The sequence below is a fragment of the Hetaerina americana genome, unplaced genomic scaffold (assembly GCF_022747635.1).
Source record: "Hetaerina americana unplaced genomic scaffold, ioHetAmer1.1.p SCAF_178, whole genome shotgun sequence".
In the NCBI taxonomy this organism is placed as follows: Eukaryota; Metazoa; Arthropoda; class Insecta; order Odonata; family Calopterygidae; genus Hetaerina; species Hetaerina americana.
The window spans coordinates 473,099-479,098 of NW_027286739.1; positions in this window are offsets into that span (position 1 = coordinate 473,099).

A 6,000-nucleotide genomic window follows, 5' to 3' on the forward strand; every position below is an offset into this window, starting at 1 on the left:
CGCGGCGATGAGTAGGTGATTTCCACATTTTTTCGGGCTGCGTCCGCGTATGTCCTTTAAATGCACAACAGTTTCGCCAGCTATCCTGCTGGCGTCCTCAGGTCAAGGATTAAGAAGCTTGTTGCCCCGTCTTATATAGGGAAAATCCGGCACCAATACCAATCAGGGAACGTCCTCATATTTGCGCGGAATAATTCTTTTCCACGCACTGAAAATTTTCTGGCCTTTTAACGATTTCAATGGCCTCTCTGATTATCCTCGGGTAGTATTTTTCTTCTTTCGCTATTATTTTAGCGTCGTCGAACAGAATAGAGTGTCCGGGTTCACTCCAGGCGTGCTCAGCGATGGCCGATGCTCTAAACTGTTTGGCCTTGGTTGCTCTCTGATGTTCACTCATGCGTGTTTTCAGCGCTCTGCATGTTTCACCGATGTACCATTTGCCACAGGAGCATGGCACTTGGTACACGCCTTCTGATATTAACGGTGAAATTTCATCCTTGGGTCCGGGTAGGGTGTCAGCTATCTTGGTGACGCAGTTGAATCTGGTCACCACATCATCAAGAAGAAAAATACTACCCGAGGATAATCAGAGAGGCCATTGAAATCGTTAAAAGGCCAGACAATTTTAACAGAGAGGATGGATATCCACTCCACAGTGCGTGGAAAAGAATTATTCCGCGCAAATATGAGGACGTTCCCTGATTGGCCAAGAAATTTCCCGGTATTGGCGCCGGATTTTCCCTATATAAGACGGGGCAACAAGCTTCTTTTCGTCCTTGACCTGAGGACGCCAGCAGGATAGCTGGCGAAACTGTTGTGCATTTAAATGACATACGCGGACGCAGCCCGAAAAAATGTGGAAATCACCTTTTCTAGGGATACTTAAACGTAGTTATTTCTAACCTTTTCACGGGACTCACCCATCTCATTACCCTACTTGAGAAAGTAAGAGAAAATAACAATGGAAAAATATATTGCATACACACGTATCATTAATAGTAATAGCCGTTTATCGGTCAGGGTAGGTTTTTTTGGGGATGGACTCCCTAGCACCTGTAACACTTCTAATAAAGCCCTGTCTAACACTTCAAAAAACAAAAGAAATGATCCAAAAATCCATGAACCATTCTTCATCTCCGGATACTTCCACCCTCCCTACATTCCGTGAAACACCCTCTCCACCTCGCTCACCCAACATTCCCCATCACAGTCTTCAGCAGTACACCAACAATCTAGATACCAGGTAAAAAATTTTTTTTTGATTCTTTCCAAAGAAACTGCGGGAGATGCCGCCTCGATAGCTTAAGTGGCTGAAGCACTCGATGAGATATTGAGGGATCTGGGTTCGGATCCCAGTCAAGGCGAATGATTTTTAAACTCTGAAATTGTTGCATTGATTTTGGATTCCTCACAAAATCCCTCCCTCCTCTCCGGCTATGCCAAAGTACTTCCCCGTTGATTTATTTCGGGTGATGCAGCAGACGACCGTTTTACCAACCCTACTGAACTCAACGTTCAAATACATGAAACATATTATTAAAATGGAATTAAGTGAGGAACTGTGTACGAAGAGCTGGAGAACGAGTTTCAGTAATATATAAAATGAGGTTTATTGAGATAAAGCTTAGGAATACAGTAGTTTATAGTTCCAGAGCCCTACAAAAATATAATATAACTTAATATCCTATCACTGATCATCAGCATTAAAAATGTCATTCTAAATATTACAATGACTTATTCGTCAGGTCAGTATGCTTCCTTCCTCACTTAATTCTATTCTAATTACCTATTCTTATCCTCCCTGTACATCGCTCTCCCAGTATTCTCACGTCTAAATCATCCAGCATCCTGCCTCGTAGTATAATTTCCTGCATCCACTCGCTCTGGCATCCTTGAATTTCGCCAAAGAGACGTATCTCCTCCACCACCACCACTTCATCGTTGGTTTTCCTTTCCATTTTATTTTTCCATTCTTCTGCACAACCGAATCTCGAAAGCCTCCAAGCTACGCTCAACCTCTTGCCTCAACGACCCAGCCATAGAATGCTTAGCTCCAAGTTTTCAAAAGTCTTTTCTCTATATCTTGATTTTAGGTACCTGTCATCAACTTCTACCTCGTCGTGAAGTATTCTTTGAAGGAGGAGATAATAGTTTTAAAAATTTGTAAATGTAAAATAGATTGCAAGGTATAGCATGAAAAATACGTATTTATCGTGATTACACGAAAAATCAATTTTTTTTTCAAATAATAAGTTATCGATCTTCAAATGAACTTCCAGAAATTTTTCTCTCGTATTCAGAGAGCTTGAACAGGAAATTTATTTAGCCCGGACGAAATGCAAGGAAGCCTGCGCGAAATCCTACTTAGAAGAGGACCCCGAAGGTCCTGCCTACCCTTACCCCTTTCCTTACGGCGAACTTCGGGAACTTTTTCCTTTCATAATACGTCAAGAAGGGCCGGTAAACTTTCCTCTTATCGATGATTTAATACTTCTAGCAAACATTTCTCTCTTTTCACACCCTTCTTGCTCCTGTCCAACCAATCTCGCCTTCCTGAGTGTTATGTAGTCTACCTTCCCTGAAGCATAACATTCACGTCAGTACAGGCATTAATAACTGGGAAGTTTCCCGAAATCTTAAGGTCAAGACATTAGATGAAAAGATTCAATGCCCCACGTATGCGTAAAAGTGTTCGAATATTTCTTTCGGACATAAAATTAGAATATTTAATTTATTTTTTGGCTAAGGTTATAAAAATTGAGAATGAACCAGCTTTTAAATTAAAAAGTCGAATATTTTAATTATTTTTATCTCTCGACAAGAAAAATAGAATAGTTATGCTGAAACGCTTCACTGTACGCTGATTCTAGCTTCTCGGAGATATTTTGTTTCTTGTGTCTTAAAATGATCCTTCATCCGTTTTAAAGTCTCATATGATCTTGGGTGACCTGAGGGTGGAGAAATACTTATTATGACTAAAGTCTGGCGGCTTACAAGCCCGCATAATATCCCCAAAATCGGACTATGCCATAATATTATGTCTTGGATCTTAGACAAACTTTGGTAGTTGGAGCCCTGTGAAACCTCAGTGATAACGTATGCTGTGCCCTTTATTGGAGTATATGAGTCAAGGAAGGGAGAGGGAACTAAATAAAATCTTTTGAAATAATACAACATTTTCAAATCATTTCACTTTTATTAATTTCTTTTCTTTTTCTTTAATTTTAACTTGTTATTCCAATCTTGAAATGAATATAGTAAGTAGAGTACCAACTTGTGAAAAAGAAGGATAAATGAAAACTCATCCATGAATGATAAACCTTTCGAACCGCAGTTAATGGAATATTTAGCTTTCACATTAGAATTCAGCTAATTCAATGTGAAATTCCGGCATGTAAAAGTTCTTTGTCAGTAGTTCAGGAAATAATTAATAGAAGCGACACTTGGTATTCGAATCGTTGGCAATGCAGTTGCTCCTATATTAACAATGCAGCGTTGAACTGTTTATAGAAGTAAACAAAAATATGAACTAACCCTGCCTATACTGATAAATTCAAGGAAATTTAATGAACCGAAGAAACGACTGCCTCGTTCCTAAAAAAGATACTGATAGAAGATTATCACGAACTCCTAATGTGTAAAATGCACGCGGAGGAGCAAAAGGGCGGCGCTAAAATTAAAAATCATTAAGAAAATGCAAGGAACCTGTGATGATGACTAACTCCCGACATATTTGGCAGATAGGTAGTGGAGGTCGATAAAAAAAAACAAAAATGAAGATGGTTTAGAAGCACTTCAGAGATAGATTCAATCAGCGTATATAAGCCATTAGTTATTCAATGAATCATTTCTAAAAAAATATTGAGATTATAGTAAAACGTTTTCATTTGGTCATGTTATTTCTTTAAATATTAAATTAGGAGGGAATAAACTAGAACCGGTGGAGCATTAAAAGGTTGTATAAAAAGTATCGGTAGCAATTTTTCCCTGACGTGTGCGTGAAGTGCTGAATTCAGACCGTCGGTTAAGTGTGCGTATGATCGCAGATCGTATTGGAATTGATAAGATGACAGTGCATTCCATTATCACTGAAAGTTTGGCGATGCGAAAGAATTGCGCTAAACTCGTCCCGAAGGTCTTGACGGACGACCAAGAACAGAGTTGAGTGTTTGCTTGCGAAGACCTTCTGCAACAGCACCGTGACGATTCCCCAATCCCCTTACAGTCCCAAATTAGCACCAGGAGACTATTTCCTATTCCCAAAAGTAAAAACCTCCCCTAAGTGCCGTCAAAGAAGCTTGCACGTATACCCCGAAGGACCTTCCGGAATTCACCCACCGAGGAGCCTTCACGTCATGGAAAAGCCGATGGGAGAAGTGTGTAGACGTTCAAGGGATGCACTTTGAATAATTTTGAGGCATTGCAGCAATATCTGAAATAAATTTATTTCTTTGAAATCTTTACCGATATGAATCAACAGGAACGGTATCTACGGCCGTATGAATATTATGGGAAAGATCAACCCCAGATGCACTCTTAATTATTACGAGATTGATGATGAAGAAATGATTAAAAGTACGGCTGGGGTTGATCTTACCCATAATTTTACTGATACTTGTTATACAAACCATTTATATCAATTTGGGCAGTATTTCGGATGAAGGGGGGCGTAGCAATAAGGGCGATGACGGGTATACCGAGCAAATATATGAAGAAAAGATTAGTAAAGGCCTTAATACGGAGCGTAGTCGTTTATGGATGTTATACCTGGTCTTTGAGGCAAGAGGATGAATATAAGATTGAAGGAGTTTGCACGATGGGTGTGGAGGAGCACGGAGAAAATAAGCGACGGAAAGGAAGACAAATTCCAACGTATTTAAGCAGGGTGGACGAGGAGAAGAAGTTTCTGAGGAGATTCCGAAAAAGGTAGAGAAGGGAAAGGATAGCATAAAATTGAAATGCAGTTCTGTGCCGAAGGCCGGGCTAGAAGGAGAATTTCGGATAAGGAAGGTAGGGGAAGGAATAGAATGGGCTTTTCACGCAGCATGAAGGCAGGCAGAAGTTACGAAGTAGTGAAGACGAAATTAATGTAGGGCAACGAAAAAGGATGCTCTCACGATAGTCAGGCGTAAATATTGGTAAGGGAAAGTCCAAAACCTGTCTTCAAATAGGCGGATTCACACGATACCCCTCCAACCATTGCAAGAGCGCAAGAGGTATAGTGACTATTGTGTATTGTGCCTGACATACATATGCGTTATGTACATAGCTAGGGCACCAGCTATGCATGCAGAAATATTAGTTCAATCATTCATTTGAATATATGTTATTTCATTGACAAAAATACTCGTTTAAATAGACTCATGCATGCGTACATTCATCAAGCAATAATTATTGTGTCGAAATAATTCATTAAATTGTAGTATTTAAGTTAATTTCATTTTTTCGGTTCCTTGGGATCGATTGTGTTCCGTGTGCTTTGTGCGAGGGAAGGACGAGTTCTTGAATCTGTCTCATGACGGTGTACATCCCTCTTAGTTTATCCCTGCGGTCCAGCCTGCGAATATCATGTGGAGTCATAAAAATCCCATTGAGTTTGAAAGGGGTCGACGGGCACGTTCCTCTAAGCACTCCTCCTTCCCTAGTATTCTATCACCCTCTTGAAGGGGCCACAGTGACATGGGGTGCAGAACGGGGACTTGAGGGAGAGAAGGAGGTAGAGAATTTGCACAGAGCACATCCTTGTTGTTGTCGGGGGGTGCGACTGGGTTGCGTGGAAGGATTAGAGTGCATTGACATGACGGGTGCGATGGGGGCGGGAAGGGATAAAAATGTCGGCTTAAGGAGTGCTCCCTGCTGGCCAGTGGGGAAAGAAAAAGCACGCACGTTTCGTGACCAGCGCTGCCAAACTTCGAGAGATAAGTTCACCAAGGATATCAAAGACGAGAAACGTAGTAGGCTTTTGATAATAGGGCCGATTTCGAAGCACGTGGCGGCTCC